We start from the raw sequence: 23,120 nt of genomic DNA, 5'->3' as shown, positions 1-23,120 counted from the left end.
TATTCCACTGACATTATAGTACATCCAAAGCCACGTTCTGCTCTCATTTAAACCTCTCCACTCCCAATGAGTTCAGCACCAGTATAAATAAGAACAGATAAATATTTTATTGGAAACAAAAATAAGAACCTAATTTCACAAGCGGAATTTCCATTAGAACATTCTGGGCTTGTCTACACAGGGAGATTCATATAATGGTGATGTGGGCCATCGATTTATACGGGTGCAGAAGGCAAGTTGGATCAGGCACAAAATCTTCAGGTTTTTACCTCTATCTTGTCTATGTGGAGGCTGAGTGCACATCAAACTGAGGTGTGAATTTACAGCACATTAGCTTGCCATGAACCAACAGAAGTATGTCAAAATAGATTATAAAACTTTTAGTGTATGGTATGGGGGTCCACAAAGCCAGTGAGTGTGCTGCACTCTAGTGAGCTGTAGATTAACACACTAGTTTGCTGTGCACAAAGTCTCTATGTAGACAAGCCCTCACATTTGGATGTTGTTTTTCCAGCCTTTATCTGGATTCGTAAATTTCTATTCTATGGGCCAAACAGAACTTGCAAAATATGCTTGTGCTATACCCAATATACCCATATGTTTAACTCATGAACCCAATGTTCTTTCATGTTTGTGTCGCAAACAGGCACTTATGTGAGCAATCGGACATGTTATACATGCAAATGTGGGTTTTGTGTGTGCAACAGGCTCATGCTCAAATTTTGTGGGTGCAGGTTAGACACTATCTTTGTTTTTGTATTCTGCAATTGAGGTAATTTCTTACCAAGGTCAATGCTTAGAATTGAAGCTACTGCTGTACTACCCCTGCACACGCAATAAAATAATGCGAGAATATAATATTTGAGATATTTTTCTAATTTGTGATCAACTAGAAAAGTTCATGTTAAGGGTGCATTACAGAATCACTCAGCCTAATTCAGTTTCAGTAAATTGCATCATGTAAATATGCAACCAAATCCTGCTGAAGAAAGATGTATGAAAACCCAGTAGGCTTTTTGCAGTAGCATGTTAGAGAAAATTAAGAAACTGCTTCAAGCATCCAAAATAAAAAACAGATTTCTTATTATTTGTGATTTACTGTGTCTGGATTCCTATCCGCATTATAGAGCATAGTGCTAATTGCGACTAGACGAGGGCACATCAATCATATCAAGAGACTTTTTCTGGCAGAGGATTATTTATGTTATCCCCTTTTTGACTTTCTCATAGCTTTCTTTCGTGTTTATCCAATTTTTCTCCAGTTTCATATTAATCTCTTTTTACAAATCAAATCACACAAAAGCTAACAATAAAATAAATCTGAGGTGCAGCTTAAAAATTCCATATACACACATATCCATTTCAATTTTGAAAACTGTGTGGTTGTAATTTTATAAGAATTTAAATAGAAAATCAAATAACTGAGCTCCTCATATCACTACTGGATTTATTTTCTTGCTTATAGTTCAAGGCCTCTTTTCTGTTTTCCATAAAACAAAAGGCTTACTCTCATTTATTTCAGTGGGGAAAGATCATGACTCAAAGTGACATACCTGGGAACAGATTGTCAGCCGATATAAATAGTCATACCTCAACATGACAACAGAGGAGCTGTCCTCTGAAGTATTAGACACTTCTATATATATCTGCTATGTAGAGACTATATGTATCTGCCCTGGCCTGATTCTGGGATGTGAGCAAAGGGAGCATAATGTAGTAAAATCTCATTCCAAGTGTCATAAGGCTGGACTTCAAATGGTAAACTTGGCATATGAACATCTACAGTGCATTTATGACTTTTTCAGTCATTGTCTCTGCCATTCTGAGCACCTTACAAGTGAGGAGAGAGAGTCTTTGGAGGTTGAATCAAATGCCATTCAGTAAGATAGTTGGATCTTTCCAGCCAGCCTTCCAATAGTGTCATGTCTTGAAAGGGTGTGGAAAACTGACTGTGTGGTGGTTCTGGTGCAACCTCACTGATGAGTCTGTGTATTGATGTGGGGGGTGATCTCCCACCTCTGTGATGCCCGTGGCCTGTGCTCCCCATTGCCATACTGGAGGCTTTACATTTCTTTATTGACAAATAAAATTTGCAGAATTTCACAGAATTTTAAAATATTGTGCACAGAATTTTTATCAATCAGATTCAATATGTAATGAAAAGCAGAATGTACACTGGAGGGGTGGAATTGTTTTCACAAGTGCTGTACACTTTGGGAAATTATGTCAAACACATTTTTAAACACATCAGTAAGTTTTTCAAAGAGGATATGTAAGTAGCATTTTTGAAGGGCAAGGAGAGTTTGGAGGTGTGCTTGCATAGTGTAAGCTGCCAAGAGGCATTACATTACCCAGGTCCTTTATTTGCCAAAGATTCAACTACTAGCTGATAGTCTTTGTCTCCCCACTGATGCCTAAAAATGATCAAGACCAAAGTAAAAACAAGAATTTAGTAATAAATTATTTTGGGATTGTAGTTAGTTATGGCATGTAATGTATGTTATGTAACTATGTGCATACCATTTGTGGATGGATTCTAGTAATTTTTGGCTGGATGCTGATGTTGTAACCCAGTGCCTCATTTCAACTCTTTTGGCATAATAAACACAGCTGAGAATCAATACTACTGAACTGCTTCTTGTTTTGCCGATGATGGCAAACCTCCCGGAAGCACTCCTTTGATTTATAGTAACTCATAACATTAAAAGAATTAATCCAGTTCTGAGCCTTAACTAGTCACACAGCACTGTCATTTGAGGCCATAGTTTAACTTTGGGAAGGCTGCTTTGCAACAGGGTAATTAAAATAAGTTGTTTTTTAAACATTTTCTTCAATGTGTATCTCTAGGTTTGTCGTGTTTGGTACCATTGTGTTTGTGGGAGAAAAGGCTTTCAAATGACACCCAACTCAATGAATTTCCAATGAAATTGTATTATCAAAATTTCCACCATCTGGAGAACCTGATGGTTGGAGCTGGAGGGTGCGTGACACACAGAGGGTGATACCATTGAAATTATAATTCAATAGATTTTTCTGAATCAAATGAGATCTCCCTTACCTTTCTATCATTAACTTGCCCATGGAATTATACATGGTCCCAGACTAGTAGTCCTGGGAGGTATTGAGAGTTTACTGAGAAGAGCTAAGCACCCTTGGCTCCTTTTGAAGTCAATAGCATTTCTGAAAATGCTCCACACACCTTCCAGGATTAGGCACCGAATCAATAAAAGCAGCTAAATTATTGTAGCATTATTCCATTTAATCTGCCTCAAAATTTTGGGTGAGATATTGAGCTCAATCCTGCAAAATGAGCACTCTCAACTCCCAGTGATTTGAAACTAGTTAGGTTGATCTACATGTCCCAGGAGTCACTCAGTACCTTGTAGGATTGAGTTTATAGTATTTTAAAAAAGAAAACCTTTCTCTTTATATAAAAGCAAGGTTTTAAAATGTCTCATACTAACCTGAAACATAATAAAACAGCCAAACACCACAAAACATGATTTCCAATTCTCCAGCCTTTGTTTCCGCTTTTGTAGTGTTTCATTAGTAACATCTAAACAGCGAAAAATTGCTTATGCCTGACTGACTTCCTCCCTTGGTGCTCATAAGTCATCACTGATTGGCTTGCCTGCCTTTCATCTCTGCTAAGCTCAAATCAGGATTACTTGCTCAGAGGATGTGTTTGTTTCCAGCTGTGGGCCCCACACTGCATTACAGAGTGAGAGGTATTTATTGGCACTGGCTGCTTAAGTTTGGGGCAGCACCTGGATCTGTTAGATGTTTCATTTTCTTTTACTGATAGCATTGGAGATCTTCCCTGTGGGAGTCTGAATGGCTTATTCAGTTTTGGATTTTGCATTTTTAAATATTAGCTTGGAAAGGAAAGCTTTCTGCTCTGAGAAAAGATGAGAAACATTATTTCAGAGAGAGGCAATAAAGTCCTGTGGCCAGAGCAAAGGTCTGGGAGAAGGAACACCTGAAATTTAAATCTTGATGCTGCCAGTGATTCACTCAATGGCTTTGGACAAGTCATTTAACGTCTCTATCAGCCAAATTCAGACCTAGTGAAAGTCAGTGGAGCTACATCCTCTTACACCAATTCTCAATTTGGCCCTATGTCTGATTTTCCTCATCTGAAAAATAGGGATAATAATATTTGCAGCGATGTTGTGAGCCCTTAATTAGTTAATGTTTATCCAGAACTTACAAGATGTAGAGGGCAATATAAGTGATAAGTATTATATATGCTGTACAAAAGAGATGAAAATGATTCTGGTCCCAGTTGTGTGAGGTGCTGAACATCCTCTGCTCTGGAGGAGACGGGGCGAGGACATAGAAGACAAGAGCAGTTAAGCATGGAGGGGCACAGGAGACAGGAATCAATCAGAGATGAGAATGCTCGGCACCTTCCAGGAGGTGCATAACAACTCTCAGGATCAACCCTTAGAGCAGCTTTTCTGCAGTTAACATTTGGAACACAGATTCTATTAGGTTTCTCTCTTGTTTTCCTACTATTCTTTAGCAGACCTTTTGCAAAAGGGGCTACTGCCAGTGCATGAAAGCTGAGATTTTTCAAAACCACATAGGGCATTTAGATGCACAACTCCCAATGGGAATTGCATGTGTAAATCCCCTAGCTGGATCTGAAGATCTCAACCGAAAATAATATAGATTCTAGATACAAAATATGACAAAGACAAGCATGATAAACATTGATCAAAAACAGAACAGCGCTAGCAGAAATTGTGGTGTCAGGCAATATTTACTTTTACTTTTTGGTTCCTTTTTGGAGTTTACTTTGATGACTCTCTGGTTACAGCCCATGCACTAGGTCTCCTGTCTGAGATAATTGCTTTGTTGTGGTGCAAGTGCTGGGTAATATTGTCGACACTATTTCATACACAGGCACCGAAACTATTTTCTGGAAGAATATGGCTATGTTAGCCCTGTGGATGTATCACTGACCTCCCACCATTAATGTAGCTGTGACTGATGCCAAAATTAATACCTTCATTAGAGTGGGGCCATCCTTTCACAAGGGAGTGAGATAAAGAGAGACTTGCAGTGGAAGTGTGATGGAGATTATGTCCCCAATATTAAAAAATACTTTCTGTGGTTTTCATTGCCCATGCTGATGGTAGTGGTCCTTGTGAACCATGTTGTGCCGTGTCAAAATGAAAACAGCTTCATTAAAGGGTTTTGATGGCCCTTGCAGGACTTATACTCAATACAGCCCTGTTACAACAACAAAGTCTTCACACCACAAAGGTCAGACATCAGGGATGGACTCAAGCCACAGAATTCAGATCCTGTGATTTCAAACACACCAAAATTCCAATGTTGTTCCAATGAGGGTACTGACCATCCAAGGAGATGAATATACATTGAAACCCAATGAGCACTGCAAGAATGCATATCCCAGGATGATTAGCCCACATGGCATTTTGGTAAGCTCTGAAATAAAGACAAAGGCCATATATAAATTCCAGCTCATAGAAACTTGTTTGGATTTCAAATTCTGCTCAAGTTTGGGGATATTTGGCTGCAGGGTTTTGATTCAGACTCATCTATGTTAGAAACAGGAAATGCTGGGGGCTATTAAACATTGTGAATTTTTACTGGTGACCAGCTCAGGTTATTGAGAGCTAATGTTTCTGTAATTGTGATACACTGGAAAAATTCTCAGGCCCTCAAACCTATACTTCTGGGATAGCATGTAAATGGTGTATAGAATTGGCACATTAGGCTATAATACGGAACACATAGGAACATACTTTGGCTCAAGACTTGCTATGGGGTGTGCATGGGAAGGCATTTTACTTTTTTCCTCATATCTGTTTAGTGTTTTATTTTAAAAGCTGAGGTAAGGCCAGAAATAAATGTTAAGAAGCCAGGCATCATAATCTTCAAAGTGCTTTACAAACATTAGCTAATTAAACCTCTCACACTCCAATCACACAAGCAAATAGCATTCCCCTTTTATGGATGGAATCTGAGGATCACAATGTGGAAGCTGCCCAAAGCTAAAAAGGCAACCAGTGTCAAATCCAGGGATAGAAATGGGGGAGGCCTGGTTCTCTGACCTGTGCTCAAATCGCTCACTCATTATACATTTATCCCATTGTATTTGTGGGTGTAAACATTTTTTTTGGAGGGTTAAGAAACATTTAAGTGAATGATTCCTCATTGACCCCTTCCTTGCTGGTTGTCACATCTTCCATATTACAGTGGTACAGGGCAGCATTATAAACTAACATTGCATTCATCTAGCTGGCTAAACTTTTCCATAGTTTTCCTCTCTCCCAGCACCAGAAATCCTGTCTTTGTGGTCTCAAGGGTTTGGACTGAGGAGAAACCCACAGGGAAGAACTTGTTTTCCCTTATTCAGAAAAATGAATATCCTTTTAATACTCTCTTGCCATGCACTGGCCTTTGCATTCTGGCCTGAGCTTTTTAGCTGCTGTCATTCATCCTAGAAGAGCTTTCCCACATCCTTTAATGTCAAGGGACTTCCCGAACATGGACAGTGGTTTCTGTATGTGTTTGTGTAGGAGTAAAGGAGCAGAGGTGCCACAGTAGGCTGGGATAGAACAATTGCTGATGGGACAGAAGAAGCAGAGCTTGAAACGCCTGGATCACAATTGGATTCTATAGGTGCAGAGTCCCTGACCCTCCATGGTTTGGTGTCTGTACAGGTAAAAGCCATTTAAAAAAATGTGGTCACTAAAATTGCATCTCCTGTTATGCACATCCATGTTTTTATAGGCACAAAAAAAAAAAAAAACAACCCACAGATTTGCAGGTGTACACTGCATCATAGGTCCCTTTGTCCTCTGCATTTGCTTAGTAAGTTCATGCTTCCCAAATATTTTGCAAAGAAAGCTGCTAATGCAAAAACATGTGGTTGGATGGATATTTCTTACCTGACACACTGTGAATCTCATTGGCTCTGTACACTAACTGTGTGATAGAGGTATTTTTTTTCAGTTTCTGGTAATTAAATCTAGGTAGCAGGATTAGAAACAGGAAGTAGAAAGGGACCCAAAATCTAAAATTCTGACCCAAACTTTTATATAGTTTGAGAGAGCTTGAGCTTTGGTTTTGATTTTGGTCCATCTCTAATGAGAAGTAGTAAAATTCTATGTTCCTTAAACTTTGCAAAATAATATTCTCTAAGGGGTCTTTCCGGCCCCCATTCCTAATCCCCAAGATTTACCCATAGTAAATGATATATGAAAATTCTTTTTGACTGTTTATTATATATAAAAAAAACCCTTGCAGCAGATAACAGGGAACTAGTCCATTAAGAGGAAACGGTCCATTAAGATGCTCTGACCAGGGATGGAACAGATTTTATTATATATATATATAAAAGTGCCTTTGATCTGAATGCTGTGAGCTGTGCTTCTCAGTAAACTACAAGATCAGACCCTAAATAAGAGCCCAATAATGCAGTCACTCACTCAGTAACTACATTTGTGGATGTTCTAGATAGTCCTGATTCTTCAAGACGCTGAAGCTTACCCCATTCTGGAGGCTCACAGAACCCAGCCCTGTGGAAGAAACTACAGGTTTAAGTCCTCATTCTGTAACATAACCTTTAATAATATCGATGTTCCCAATCAATACCTTAGATCCTCGGTCACAAGATGTTAGATCAGATTATAGAACTGAGTTTTCTTAATCTATTGAATATCAAAAATGGCCACTTCTGGCTTGCTATTCACACCATCTGTTGCCAGCAGGTTGTATCTGCAGATTGATAATTGTTACTGATTTTTGAGTGCTGAGTGGTTAAAAGCAAATCTTTAGTAACTGAGAAAAGTCTTCCATCATTGATTTCATTAGGGTATGTTGGCACGGCAAAAAGAAGATATACTGCATGAGGCTTCATAGAATTATTTCTCCCAGCCGCATGTGATATAAATAAAACAAACCTCGAGAGTCTGGCTCAGAATATGGAATAACATTTATCCTGCAATCATTTCTGTTGTGTTTCACCACAGAACATGTTGAATTATGGGCGTCACCATATATAATATTTAAATATTTCAGTGGTACCCAAAGCTCCCAACACTCTTGTTACTTTCCCACAAGTGAGACAACTTGCCAGCAGCATTTCAAAGAGTAGCACAGTCACTTTGTAGCAGCCCCTTTGTTTCAGGAAATATAAATCTGATGGAGAGATGCATCTAGGCTGCAGATGGTGTGTCACATTCTGAGCCCTAGTTTCATCCCCTTTGTGATCTTTTAGTGGTGCAAAGGGCTTGGAGATTGCCCTAGTGGGGCACGGGTTTCCCTGGCATAAGGGAATCCCTAAATGGTGTAAACTAACTTAGCCAGCTCTGTGCCATCACTCCTTGCAGGGGTGGGTGCCACGTGCTCTGGTGATCCACAGCTACTAGAATTGTCACTAGGGGGTTTGACTTAGAGAAGCCCACTTAGTCATGCCATCAGCTAAACCAACCCCGCAGCTGGTCCCAAGACTGAGGGAGTGGAAAGATGGCTTGAATGACATATCTGTCCTCCTTTAGTTACTGCACTGAAAGCAAACTCACCAAAACAGAGGATCTGACACAAGAAGTTAGTGCCAATTAAGAGAAAATGAAGTTCAGTGAACAGGCAAAAGCTCTCAAATATCAACTGAAGAATAAGATTGAAGATGGCGACTTTAAGACACTGCGGTGGTAAATAACAAATAAACAGCCATCACAGATGACCTCTTAAAGATGCAGAGATCTTGTGTACGTGCAAATTTCTCTAATAATAGAGACCAGGTATAACAATAAATTATATAAGTGAAGAAGTATTTCTAAATAAGATATGTTTCATGAAGCATCAGTGGCTCTTTCTGAGGATTTTACGATGCATATAGGATTTGAATAGATCACTGGATGTGACACAGATTTTAAACAGGTTTTTTATTTTTTTTTCTTAGGTAGTTGTCCTTTGGGCATTATAGCAGGAATTTTCAAAAGATAATTAGGCAAATAAATGTCACAATGGGGGATACTGGGTTCTGTACACTTTTGAAAACCTGGCCCTTATTTAAGTGCCTAAGTAAGAGCTGAGCTCTTTTGAAAATCTGGCCCCATGAGTTTCTTAGAGTGTACAGGATGACTTCTTTTCACACTAAAAATATCCTACATTATCTCTTAGAAATTGGCTAATGCTTGCACATTTGGTAGGGTCCACTGGAGGGCACTGTGGCAGGGAGGGGGAGACTGCTGACTGGGAGAAACAGTCCTGACTCAGCTCACCTACCCCTCTTACCCATCTCCTGCATCCTCATGTATTCTGAAGCCTCTTGCCAGATTCCATCCTCTCCCTTAAATTGGGAAGCAATTGTGGGAGTTGGACTGCAAGAGCACTGGAGGCCAGGGGAAGAAAGATCTGCATGCAGCATAGATGCAAGTATTACATAATGCAGTACACTAAGAGCAAGAATTACACAGAGCCTCATGAGGAGTGTGGGGAGAACAGGGCTGATGGCTAAAGTAAGGTAGGCAAGAGTATATGGACTGGAGGGAGGGCAGACAGGTGGAATGGTATTTGAAAGAAGGGAGAGAGCAGTAGTGGAAAGGGAGATGAAACTTCTTTTCAGATGAGGGAGAATTTTCTCTTGGAAGAGCTTTCTCAGTCCCCATCTTTCGGAATGTTGGTCTGAGACTTGTAAGGGCTAACAAGTCTAGACAAGCACAAAAGACTTTGCCACAGACCCTCTTTGTGTTAGTATATAGCTGGTTTTTTTGTGAAACCTTTCATCTGAGGAGCTCAAGGCACCTAAAATGATTGGATTAAACTCCACAACACCCCTGAGATGTGGGTATTAATTGTAATCTTCATTTTGCAGATGGGTGCTCTTAGGCACAGAGAAGTTAAGCGACTTGTCCAAAGTCAAACATAAGGATCAGATGAGGGAACAGAATCAAGGAGTCTTGATTCCTACTCACATGATCTCACCCTTAGACTACACGCCTTTACCACATGAATATAGCATCTGACTGGGGCATTGTGGATACAGAATGCCTCTTTTCCCTGGAAGCCTGTCAGTAGCAATCAGGGGTACACATTGCCTACTGAGAGAATGGATGATCAGAACACTCTGTGGTTAAAATAGGAAACATTAGTCATTTTCCTTTCAGAACTACAGCAAAGCCCTGTATGAATGATATCATCAGCTAGAATATTGTAACTAATGGAGGAAGTTAAATGCATGCATTAACTGTTGTTTTAACTCACTTTCCTCTCCTCTATCAGAATTATGCAAGAGGTAAAAATCTTGTAGACGGACCTACAGAACCTTCTTTACAACCTTCATGTGACGTCAGTAGAGGCTTGAACCAAAAGCAGTGTCTCCCTTTTCAAGCCAGCAGGAACTACAGCCAGGAAGTATTAGTCAGCAGAGATTTCTGGTAGCTGTTTGGAACCACCAAAGTGAAATGTTTTCTGTCGAATTATAATGAAGGGAGAAGGATCCATAACTAGAACATCTCTCTCTCTCTTTTTTTGCAAAAACGTTTTATTTTTTTTGTCCAAAAGTTTGCTTTTAGACAAAAAAGCAAATTTTTATAGTGGGTCAAATTTTCCATTTTGTCAACAAAAAAGAAATATTTTCCAAGTGTTTGGGTTTTGATAAAATGTTGGGTTTTTGGTCCCATTTTCAAAAAAATGAACATTTTTTATCAAAAGATTATTTTTGCCAAAAACAGAACTGAAGAAACATAATTCCTTCTCTCTCTCTTCCCTATTTTTCCTGTAGCGTTATTTCGACAAAATCCTTCTTTAAAAATTTCCAGTAAAAATAAATGACAATTTTGACCAATACTAGCCACAACAATTCATCCTACGAAGGTTACTACATATTTATAAATACCAGTGATAGTGACTTATACTCACATAAATAATAGAATTTGTGCACATAAATAGGATTTGCTTATACAAAGAAGATAACTTTGTGCATTTCATGAAAGCATTAGGTGCAAATGGCTGTGCTACATAAGGGAATCATGCAACACACCAACATAATAATAAACTGCACACAAATTTAAGGACACAGCCTCAGCTGGTATAAATCAGAATATCTCCAATAGAGCTAAATTGAGCTGACAATCTGGCACTATTGCTATCTGAATACAAATAAATGGAGGCATAGAGAGGTGAGGTGATTTGCCCAGTGTCCCACAGAAATTCAGCAAGGCAACATGACCAATGGGCAGGATATGGGCTTTAAAATGTCTCCAAGTAGGGCATTCCAAGCATGAAGAGTGGTATGGAAGAAAGTGAAGAGGTCATGGTGGCCAGATGGGATACCAAGCACAATATTTTTGGTGGAATGGAGAAGGCAGATGTGACAGTAAGAGTCCAACAGTGAGGAGGGAAGAGCAGTTAAAGGTCTTGAAGGTGAGAAGAAGCTTGACGGTTTTGTAATGGAAAAGGGGAGCCTGTGAAAAGATTCAAACAAGGGGTGATGGCATTAGATTATTAGATCATCTGGGTTGTGTATGGACTGGAGGACAGAGATGTGGGTGTCAGGGAGGCTAGAGAGCATAAGGCAGCAGCAGTCAAAAAGGGGGATGATGAGGGACGGAATGAGAGTTTGGGCTGTAGGCACAAGGAAGAAAAGGTTAGATCTTACAAAATTTGGAGTCTGCCTGGGTGTTCAAGAGAGAGGGGAAAGTTGAAGACATCATGGGTTTAATGGACAGGGAAGATGGTGATGTTGTCAAAAGAGACAAAGAATGGGACATGAGGGAAGGATGCTTAGAGAAAACATAAGGAGTTCAGTTTTGGACATGTTAGGTTTAAGTTGACAGTTGTTCAGACCTGATCTGGTTCAAGTTCGTGGACACTGTTTGGGCAGGTTCTGATTTTATCTGTTAGTCAGCCAGTGGTTTATCCAGATTAAAATGTACATTGGGTAAAAATGCAATAGGAACACTTTATAGAGACAGAATGATTTAGATTGAAAATTGGGGGAAAAATTGTAAAAACATTTATTTTTATATTGAAAACCAATAGATGCAACAATCAATAGAAAGGTTAACATAACATTTAAAGAAATCCACTGAAAATAGGATTTTTTTCAGTCATTATCTAACATTCCCTCGCAATGTTTGGAGTGCAAACAGTGCAACATTGTGTAAGAGCATGGCTGCTGGAAAACGAAACTGACTAGAAACAAAAGTGAAACTATATTCATTCTGCATGGTGGAAGAAATTCCAAATGTAACCAAATAACAATCAGTGTTGACAACTCTTGCCATTTTATTGTAAGTCTCATGAAATCTGTAATTTTTCTTAAAGCTCTGGAGTCATGTGATTACCTCAAAAGCTCTACTTTCATTTAAAAAAATGTGCTTAGATTTCTTAGTTGCAGAGAAAAGCTTGAAAGTTTGAACCTCAAAGGCTCAAAACTAGGCAGCAAATAAAAAGAATCCCAAATTCATTATTTGTTTCAAATCGCATGATTTGAAGCTAATCTCATGATTTTGGGGGCCTGACTCATGATTTTAGAGCTCCTGTACATACCCACAGGGTTCAGATATGTCTTTACTCTCCTCACCAAAGCAGCATGTCACCATCTACACAGCTATTTATACCCACTCTGAGGGGGGTAACGGGGCATGTAGTGTATGTACTCTACACACTTCCAAGAGGAGTGTGCAGCATAGACATTTACTGAGCAAATCACTTGATGATGTACAAGAGGGAATAGAATCTAGGTCAGGTCTCTTTAACTGGCCTATCTCTGAATTTTCTTGCCTACCATAAGGCCTTAATTTTGCAATTACTTGCATGGTGTGTAAGGTTATTACACTCCAGCCAGGGCCGGCGCTTCCATTTAGGTGACCTAGGCAGTCGCCTAGGGTGCTAGGATTTAGGGGGGCGGCATTTTGTCACCCTCGGTGGCAATTCGGCGGTGGGGGGTCCTTCCGTGCTCCGGGTCTTTGGCGGCAATTCTGCGGTGGGTCCTTCACTCGCTCCAGGACCCGCCGCCAAAATGCCCTAAAGACCGGGAGCCACAGAAGGACCCCTCCACCGCAGAATTGCCGTCAACGACCGGGAGCTTGGAAGGACCCCTGCCTAGGGCGCCAAAAACCCTGGCGCCGCTCCTGTAATAAACGTCTCCGCTGCCACCATGTAATAAATGTCTGTCTCAAATTTGGACTTAGAGTTCAACATCTGAGTGTTTATCTGAACCTTCCCCAAGCTCACTACCAGCTTGGATTTTATCTCGCTGCCACCAACTAGGACTATTTAGGGTTCCTAGTTACCCCGAGTCACCCAACCTTTCCCTGGGGGACCCCCAAGACCCAGAACCCCTGGGTCTCCCTATCTCAACGGGAAAACAAGCTCTTCCCCCTTGTCTCCTCGTTATCTGCTCCCCCGCTTCCCCCTCCCTTTTCCCTGGGTGAGCCTGGGCGATGCAGTACTTAACTCCTTGAAGGCAAAACAAAGAGGGAAATCACCCTCCCCCTGAGGCGATGCATTCAAATCTAGTAAAGCTAATATAAAGAGATTTTCCACCCCCCCTTCCTGTAGCCTCACCGGAGAAATCCCAAAAACCTCAGCCAGGTTTTAAAAAAGAACTTTATATAAAAAGAAAGAAAATACAAAACAATAATACTGCATTAAGAGATCAATACAGGCTCTTGCTTATAAGAAAATATGAATAAACAGTCTGATTTAAAAGATAGCCAAATTAAACCAGTCCAGCACATCAACACACATGTAAATACAACACAAAGCATATAACAGCCTATTTGCCTTGTTGCCTTTGTACTTACACTTTGTAGGAGAAATTAGAAAGAAATAGGAGTTAGCAGGAAAGTTGTTTCCTCCATAGCTGGGAGAAACAAAAGACCTAGAGTACACAATTCCCGCCCCTGACTTTTAAAAAATCCAGTTCTCTGATTGGTCCTCTGGTCAGGTGTTTGGTTCCCTTTGTTCACCCTTTACAGGCAAAAGAAAATTAACCCTTACCTATCTACTTATGACAGCTCCAGACTCCAGCACATGTGAATGCAGGTAAAATTAGGGACTAACCACACTCCTCCTCAGTGAGCAGTAGTAAATTTCAAACTCCCTCTTTCAAATTCTCTTTCTCATAAATACTCAGGATAAAACTGGCGTATGAGCAGAAAATTGTTGCATCTGAGAAGTCATGTACTTAAGCATGACGTTCATTGTGCCTAATGAGAAGTTTGAACTACAATTTCCCCTCTGTGGATCTAACCCTGAAAACACTTGTTATCACTTAGGATAGGTTCCATGAAGGGACTTTGGTGCTGCAACACTGAGCATCACACTGCCTAACATTTAAGAGCCTAGAAAATCAAAGGAACAACGGGGTGATTCACAAAGCTAAGTTAGGTGCCTAGGTTCCCTGTACAATGGATGGGGAGAGATGGGCACGTGAAAATGCAATCTACAAGTCAAGCTAGGTGGGGAGCAGCCTAACCTAGGCAATGGGAGACGCCAACCAGAAGTGAGTGTGGTAAACCCTGCTCCTCTCTCAGACATAGGCATCTGAGTCTAGGCTGCAGAGCGGTGCCTAAATCCACAAAGAGGAAACTGCCACCTGTAATCAGACAGTTTAGGTGCCTAAGGCATTTCTTGTGGGGAATGAGTTAGGAATCTGTCTCACTCCATGCAAAACAGCTGGAGTAGGCGGTGCCAATCTTATACCTTTTATCCCACTGGTTAGAGTACTCACCTGGGATGTGGGAGACGCAGGTTTAATTCCCCGCTCCCTGCCCTAACCACTAGCCTACAGAATCATTCCCAGTCTCTCTTTCTGGCATAGTGATTGTTCCACTAGGGATATATAGTTAAATAGTCATTCGTAAGGGTACAGTTCTGTCATGGTGGTCACCATTGTCATAGAACCTGTGAATTTTGTCATTTATATGAAGCCTGTTGCTGGGGAATTAACAGTTTGTTGCCTTGCCTTGATATAGTTCTCTCTGCAGTGGGACTAGCTTAAAGCTGTTAATATGCAGCAGCAGGATGCACATAGATTTTTTACCGTAACTGTGCCATGAATTATACATAATTTTATCATGACAAAATTGTATCCATAGGCAGGGGGCCACAGAGAGAGAGAATGACTCTATAGTCCAATGGTTAAGACATCCACATAGCACACCTTGAGTCCAGTCCCCCTGCTCCAACCATTCTTTCATTATTTATCCACAGTGGAACAGCTTCAACAGAAGAGATTAAGGAACCCCCCATATCACAGGATTCCATAGCTCAATGGTGAGAGCACTCTCCTGAGTGATGGGAGACCCTGTTCAAATCCTTTGTCCCTATCTGAACCTGAGTGTCCTACATTCCAGGTGAAAGCCCTAACCACTAGACTAGAAGCTATACGGTGGGCAGGGGTAGCACCACCATTTACTCCTTCTATGGCTGGATTTTGAATGGGAACAATGCTGTAGGAATGCTCAGAGGTCACCTGCAGGATTGGGCCCTGCACATGATGGAGGTGGCCGAATGCCTACCTTCCAACAGTTCATGAATTGCTGGGGGGCTTAGCCAGGAGATAGGTGTCTGCCTATGTGTATACCCCAGGGCCTAAAACATAGGTGCAATGTGTATACCCCAGGGCCTAAAACATAGGTGCCTAGGGAACTTACAACAAAAAGTTAGGTGCCAAGTGAGTTTAGGCACCTACAAGGTTTAGGTGCCTACAAGGTAAGGAAGCAGGATTTTAGTGGATCATAATGGTGCTGTGCTTGGGGACTGAGGCACCTAAATCTGGTGTTTAGGCACCTAAGTTTCTTCTTGGATTCCACCCTTAGGTACCTAAAATCCTATGAGAATCTGGGTCTAACTACTACTGAAATCTATGAGAGTTAGGAATCTAAATACCTTTGAGGATCTTGGCCTTCAGGCTTACTCCTGCTACTTGGCAATAGCAGCTTGGCAATCACCTGACAACTCTCTAATTAAGTCCCCAGTCCTTAGGCAAAATTCTCATTGACTTCAGTGGTGTAGGACTGGGCTCTCTTGCACGCTTTGTGCTGCTCACTTTCATTTACTTTTTACTTACTGCCACAGCATTCTACGTCTGTGCTGTGCAAGATTAAGTTTACAGAGACTGGCAAAACACTTGACAGGGTTTGAACCTCAGGACTAATGCATTGAACCATACCCTTTATGAACGACGAATGATATTTATACAGGATGTAGTATATAGTATAATAAATAGAGGGTAATAACACCTTCCAGTCTTGCTGATATTTCAGTGTATACTATTTTCCTATCATGGGCAAACAAAACAGTGACATGGTATCTCAAAGTTGGATCTCTCTTACGCATCACAAAATAAAACCAAGCTGCAATATGCTGTTCTTCAGTGGAGGGCAAATTTGATTCATGTCACAACAGGTATGCTACTCCCATAGGGGCAAGTTTGTACTTCAAGAAATTATTTGGTGAAATAACAAAAACATTTGTAACCTCAATTAACCCCTTTTTAGTCCCATTGCCTGTAATGAGTTCAGGATTTTGAGGAATTTCATATCCATCCATGTTGCCCTTCCATCACTGCATCTTGACACATAATCCAGTGTGATATAAAGCACATTATCTGCATCAACCATAAGCACGTAAACCTCCCATATTTAGTGATTTGTTTTTTTCATCTCTGAGCATTTCCAGTCGTGCACAATTCTTATAATGGCTGATACAGGTGTAGATTTGGGAGAAAAGTTGCTTTTACATTACTTGGTAGCAGAACAGCTGTAAATTTTTTGCCCACAAGACAAGATCAAGGCTACCTTAGAAGTGGTTCTAAGAATGTGTTAAATGTGAGTGTGCACAGAAGATGCTTTAAACATTTTTCCCTGTTTCACGGTAGATTGAGTTGGTTGATCATAGCGTTTGGGCTGCTTTGATTAGACAGCAGTATGTTCCAGCAAAACTGTAAGGGCTATCCCTATTGGTATCCAATTTAATAATTATGATAGCAATGATTAGAATTTAAAAAAATGAGGTAATAGTTATTTATATGATTGACATTCTGCTTCAGTGTTTTCACACAAAGACCTCTCTCTGTCTGACATGCAGGCACTGCATTCCCCACACATTCTTGCGGCCTACACCACATAGTCAAACAATAGAGAGCCTTCTTTCATTTTCCTGCCTAGTTTCTGTGAACAGAACTCTGTTGACAACAGAGTCTGTTCTCACTCCTGAAGAATTCCAAAAATTGAACAATATAAGGAGAGCCTGTGACTTTCAGGAGACATCTTAAAGCACTCTGTTTTTAAATTGTGGTTTGGTGCTCCTTTTCCTTGTTTTGTTGTTGTTTCAAAGGAAACCTACAAAAATGCAGTTGTCCTGCAATTCAGTTCTCGTACCATTAATGATAGCATTATAATGCAAGTAGGCTGGACACCTGCTCTCTTGGACCATTGCAAATTCCTACCCTCACTCCCGCAAACTTTAATCTCATGATAGGTGCTAGCTTGACAGCTTCAAGACTGAATTCTTCTACACAGAGAACACCTACACTCCTACAGCATAGGCAGAAGCAGTCTTATTTTCCCCTTTCTGCCTTACCAATATGCCTCCAGCCTGAAAAGGAGGGACCTCTCCTAGGGTTAAGAATGCAGTCCATTCGCCGTGCCCTTCATTCCTTGCCCTCTCTATTGTCCCAAAGGGTGGAAAGTAGTTCCAGTTATGGTGGTGGTTCTTCTGTGCTATAGATACCCGCACACTAGGGAATTGATATGAAACCACCAACTCATTTCACATAGGCCATTGACCTGTTGGCAGACGGTAACAAATTTGACCACACTACAAGTATAACTGACAAGAGACATGGCTAGAGTATAGCTGTCTCCTGAGCCAGTCACAAGAGGGTTAATGTATAGGACCTGTAGGACCTAATACAACAGCACCAAAATTTTTATTTATTTTTAATCTTCAGTGTTTTTAATATAGATCTGAACGTACATAGTAACAGCACACCTTCCAGCTGAGGATCTCAAAGTGTCTATCATGCATCGATACTTTGTGTGAAGTTGGTACATATACACATATTGAATTTTGTTACAGTAATGACCAGAGGGCCTGGCTGAGATATGGATTGCATTGCTAGACATTCTACAAACAAATAGTAAGAGATTTCCTGCCTCAAAGAGTTTATAATCTAAATAAACAAGACAGAGAAAGGAAGAATTATTATCCTCATCTTACAGATTGTAAAGTGAGGCACAGAGAGTTTAAATGACTTGTATACACAGGGTGACACAGGAAGTAAAAGCTGGAGCTGGAAATTGAACGTAGATCTTCTGAATCCTAGGCCAGTCCCTTAACCAGAGCATCTTTTCATCCTCTTAAGTGGTATTCATTTTATATTCTTTTTCTAAAAGACATTTTTACCTGTCCTAGTTACCTTTTATTAATGAGCTAAATCATCTTTGTTAACCACCATTGACATAAAACTGTGGATATGCTTCCGTACCACCCTTCAGGGAGATGCTGCACAGAAGGAGGAGTTGGGAGAGTTAGAGAACCCCCCAGCGGTTGAACTTATAGCAGCCTGTCCCAGGCTGCCTATTGATTGTGGAGGAGTCCAGAATTTCTGTAGGGCCATGTCTCCACTCTGCCCTTTTCCTATTTTCTCCAGCATGCCTCCCCCATGCCAAGACTTGCAAGGTGGGCAATATAAGGCTGCTTTTGGTAGCTCTATACTGTGCCTGTGCTTGAGGAATATTCCCCAACCCTCTTAATGGACCCTTTGCCCAATGATAATGACATAAGAGGCTAGAGAGGGGATAGAATTTGGTCAACTGTGTATGTTTCCCATCTTTTTAAAATATAAGATTTGCTTGCCCTAGATTACAGCATATTTTTCACTGCAGCATTTCTGTTGGTGATAGCACTAATGCTGTGTGTGTGAATACACATGTGCACACACACACACAAAAATTCATTATTACTATTCATGTGGCTTGCTGAAATTAATGTATCTTATTTTAAAACTGCTTAATTTAAAATTTAACATAGATTTCATAGTGCCTTATGAGCTTATATAAAAAGATATTTCAAGGAATGTCAATTCTTTATTTAGGACTAATTTGTTCCTGGCTTCTGACTTCTCCGGGAGGGTCTGGCATAGTGGAAGATAATGGAACATCAGTGAACTGGCCTGTTGACGTCACTAAGAAAAGAAAACAATTGGAAAGTGACAATCAAAGGAAGGTGAAAGATCTAGTCCCACAGCTTCCTGTTTCAGTTGATAGTTTATTCAGATGGCTGCAGATAATTTATGCCAGATAGATAACACATGTAGTGAGATACTATGATGTTTATCCTCTTGGCTTGGTTAATAATCAAGTACTGAAGTACTCTATGTTCTATGTTTTGTATATCCCAACCATCTCCACTCTTGAATTCAAGACTGAATTTATTGTGCAGTGATGAAAGAAGAAATATGGGAGAAGAAAGGTCCAATAAGTGTAAATATATCTAAATATTGCAGAGTTTTGTGTGCTACAGTGTCTCTGATGATGTAAGGTTATATAATATTATGTATATAGCAACATAAATATGCTCAATAGTCAGATAAAAGAGAATGATACCAATTCTCATTTATATCACTGCTCTGGCAGTATAAAAACACTTTAAAGTGAATGTAAATTTACAGGCACTTTGAGATCCTTTTACACTGCTAGAATGATATACAGGCCTCTCAGTGCACATGAGAATAGTCCCAAGGTCTCTTTCCCAAGCATCTTACAGTCTAAGGCCCCAAACTTGCAATGAGCTGTGTACAGGCAGAGTGAAGTGCTGTTGACTTCAGCGGGGTCTTCAAGTGCGGAGCTCATTTAGGGTGACCAGAGAGCAAGGGTGAAAAATCGGGACGGGGGGAATTGGCACCTAGATAAGACAAAGCCCCAGATATCGGACTGTCCCTATAAAATCAGGACATCTGGTCACCCTAAGCTCATTGCAGGGCTTCGGCTAGTTTAAGAAATACCAAGAATAAAGGTGATAGATATTAGTTCAGGGCAGGGAAAAGGGAGGACAGGGTTTAGAGCAGTAGAATCATGTAGCTAGTGTGATTAGTAATATATGCCTCCTGTGGGAGGGTTCACATAATGCATTAGTTTGTTGATGGCTGGAAGAAGAACCATGTTCATTGATTTTATAGAAGAAATTGGTCAAATTCATCCCTGCTATAACTGTATTGAAATCAATGGCCTGTGTTAAGGCAGAACTTGAGACCTAGTGCCTTGAAATACAGTTGGGTTGAAGGAAATTTGTTGTTGATTGTAGTATTATTTGATCTATTGGGCCAAATTCATCTCTGGTACATAGGTGCTGGAACTAGGAATCCAGGGGGTGCTGCTGCACTTGCTGGCTTGAAGTGGTTTCCATCATATACAGTTTGGTTCACTGGCTCTCAGCACCCTCACTATATGTTTCAGGCCTCTGTAATATCCCCTAGAAGTCAATAAAGTTGAAACAAGAATATGTTTGATAACCATTAAAATGGAACATAGTCAGATATATTAGAGTTGAAATCCTATGCAGTAAAGAGAGGTGGCAAACGAGCTTGCATGTCTCTCTCACACACAGACCCAATGTAAGAGAGCTTACACAATGTAGTTGTCATTGCACTATTTGTCTGTCTGTTATGCTTTTGTTGTTGCAGTGTGGTTTGGGAGGTTTTGTTCTTAGATTTTACATACAATATAGTAATACGAAAGGTACATTTTAAGCAGAATGCAAAACAGCCAAATTATTGAACTCAAACATTTTTAGTTATTAATTGGCAAAGGGCTTTTTCTATATACGTGTTACATTCATACAAACTGTTCAGAAAACTAAAAGCGTTCCCTAACTGAGAACTACACACAAAAAAGAACTATGTATTCTCTGGTTTCAGAGTAGCAGCCGTGTTAGCCTGTATCCACAAAAAGAACAGGAGTACTTGTGGCACCTTAGAGACTAACAAATTTATTTCAGCATGAGCTTTCGTGAGCTACAGCTCACTTCTATGCATCTGAAGAAGTGAGCTGTAGCTCACGAAAATTCATGCTGAAATAAATTTGTTAGTCTCTAAGGTGCCACAAGTACTCTTGTTCTTTTTATGTATTCTTTATTTGCTTGTGCAACTTTGTCACTTCAATGGTGTCACAGATAAAACTATATTTGTATACAACTTAGATTCTTATTTTCCACTGATATTTGCCTATACAAAGAGTACAATTGTTAAATTTACAAATGCAAAAATCCAGCATGAAGACAATGTTAGGGTTCAGAATAAAGCCCTCAAAAAACAGGAAATTCAAAGTTAAGGCTCCCCTTCACATTTAACCCACTCTGTTGCTTTTAATTGTTGCATTTCAGAAAGGCTATAGAATTTCCTTTTCTTCTGAGGTCTTCACACTACAGAATAATGTGCAGTATAAAGGCAAAGTGTAGTGAGTTAAAGAGGAATCAATCTGAATTTAAGGGTTTCAAGTTTCAAATCTGTCTGAATGTAAGGAACCTGTCTGAATTAAAGGGTTGCAAGTCTGACTCTTAAAATCAGTTTTTGCATTTTCTTCCCTTCTTTTATGATATATTTTATATTTCACAAGCACCTAATGTAGGTGACCATGGAGTTCACATAGCATAATTCATTTCCCACATGCTACTTAGCATTAGCAAACTGTAAGCATGTGAGTAGTCTCAATAAGACTTTAAGCACATGCTTAAGAGCTTTGCTGGATCAGAGTCAGAAGGCTGAATACATTGAAGGACCATACATTTAGCAGTATAAGCAATGGCCTAATCCTCCAGGTGAGTGGAAGCTTTTGCCATAGACTTGAATAAGAGCAGGCACTATTTACAGAAATGACTCCCAATATGTAGTCAAGAACAGAGATAGTATGAATATTTTATGAAGGGGGTGCACTGTGCCCCAGTTTCTATCCCTGATCAATATGAGGGCTGCAGGGATGCAAATTGAGCATATGCACTAAACTCATATTTTTATAACAGTTTGCAGAATACACGTGTAGCATTTACATTAATGACTTGACTGATAGGAAGCTGAAATCACGCCGAACAGGAAATGACATGAGGCTACATGTAATGCTTTTAGTAAAATACTAATCACACAAGTTGTTTACTGTGGAATGTTGATGAAAACAAAACCAAAATTGGGTAACTTCAACATAGGGTCAGGTCCTGAGTTCCACAGGCTGTTGGAAAGCTGAGGGGACAGAGCATTCAGGTCTCAGGCCAGGATTTTGGGTGACGGGAAAAGAACAATTGTGTATGATGGAAGCACAGGGTACCATTGACAGGCTCCAGAGGAAACCATGTCAAGTCTTTCTAGTCCAGAGAAGGGAGGGTTACCTTTGATGTAGAGTTTTTCAGGACTGGGGCTAGGGGCAAGGCTCTCTAAGGAAATCTTCTTTCCTCCTCAAAGCAATTAACTTTGATATATGATTAGGGAGCTATAATTCAGACATCAGTGTCTTGGCTCTTACCAAAATACGAAACTGGGGACTTAATGCAATTGAAAAGGTAAAGTGTGCCTGCCTACCTATAACTTAGAACTTAGGAAAAACACTGAAACATATGAGTGCACCAGTAATGCTACTTAATTTATCACTTTTCTGTAACTCGAGTGGTTAATGTTACTGTCACCAAAAGTGATAACATAAAACCACAAGGGCTGACAAGTTGTAGGCCAGCTGTCAACCTCCCCTGATGTGAAAGCCTAGAGATGAGGCTTTAAGAAGGGAGCTGGCTATGATGGTGTCACCATCACATCTTGAGCTGCAGTGGTCTTCCTGGGCACTCCAAGCATAATAGACAAGCTAAATTCATTTGACCAAACTTAATCATCACACTAATTATTATAAATTACGAATGTATTTATTCTGTTTATGGAGAAAACTCCTTTGGGGCTCCAGATGAGACATTTCTCACATGTATTATTTAGCTTTTCCTGAGGCCTAATGAATTACTTTAAATTACAGATCTAGATATTGATTAGCCTCATTCAGTTGAAATCTAGGCTTAACAATCTATACTGGTCTATAGTTTATTTGTGATAATATTCCTAATAAACAGCTGTAATTAATCCACATCAAGAA

Source organism: Chelonoidis abingdonii, chromosome 4, assembly GCF_003597395.2.
Source record: "Chelonoidis abingdonii isolate Lonesome George chromosome 4, CheloAbing_2.0, whole genome shotgun sequence".
Classification (NCBI taxonomy): Eukaryota; Metazoa; Chordata; order Testudines; family Testudinidae; genus Chelonoidis; species Chelonoidis abingdonii.
This window is presented reverse-complemented; position numbering follows the sequence as displayed.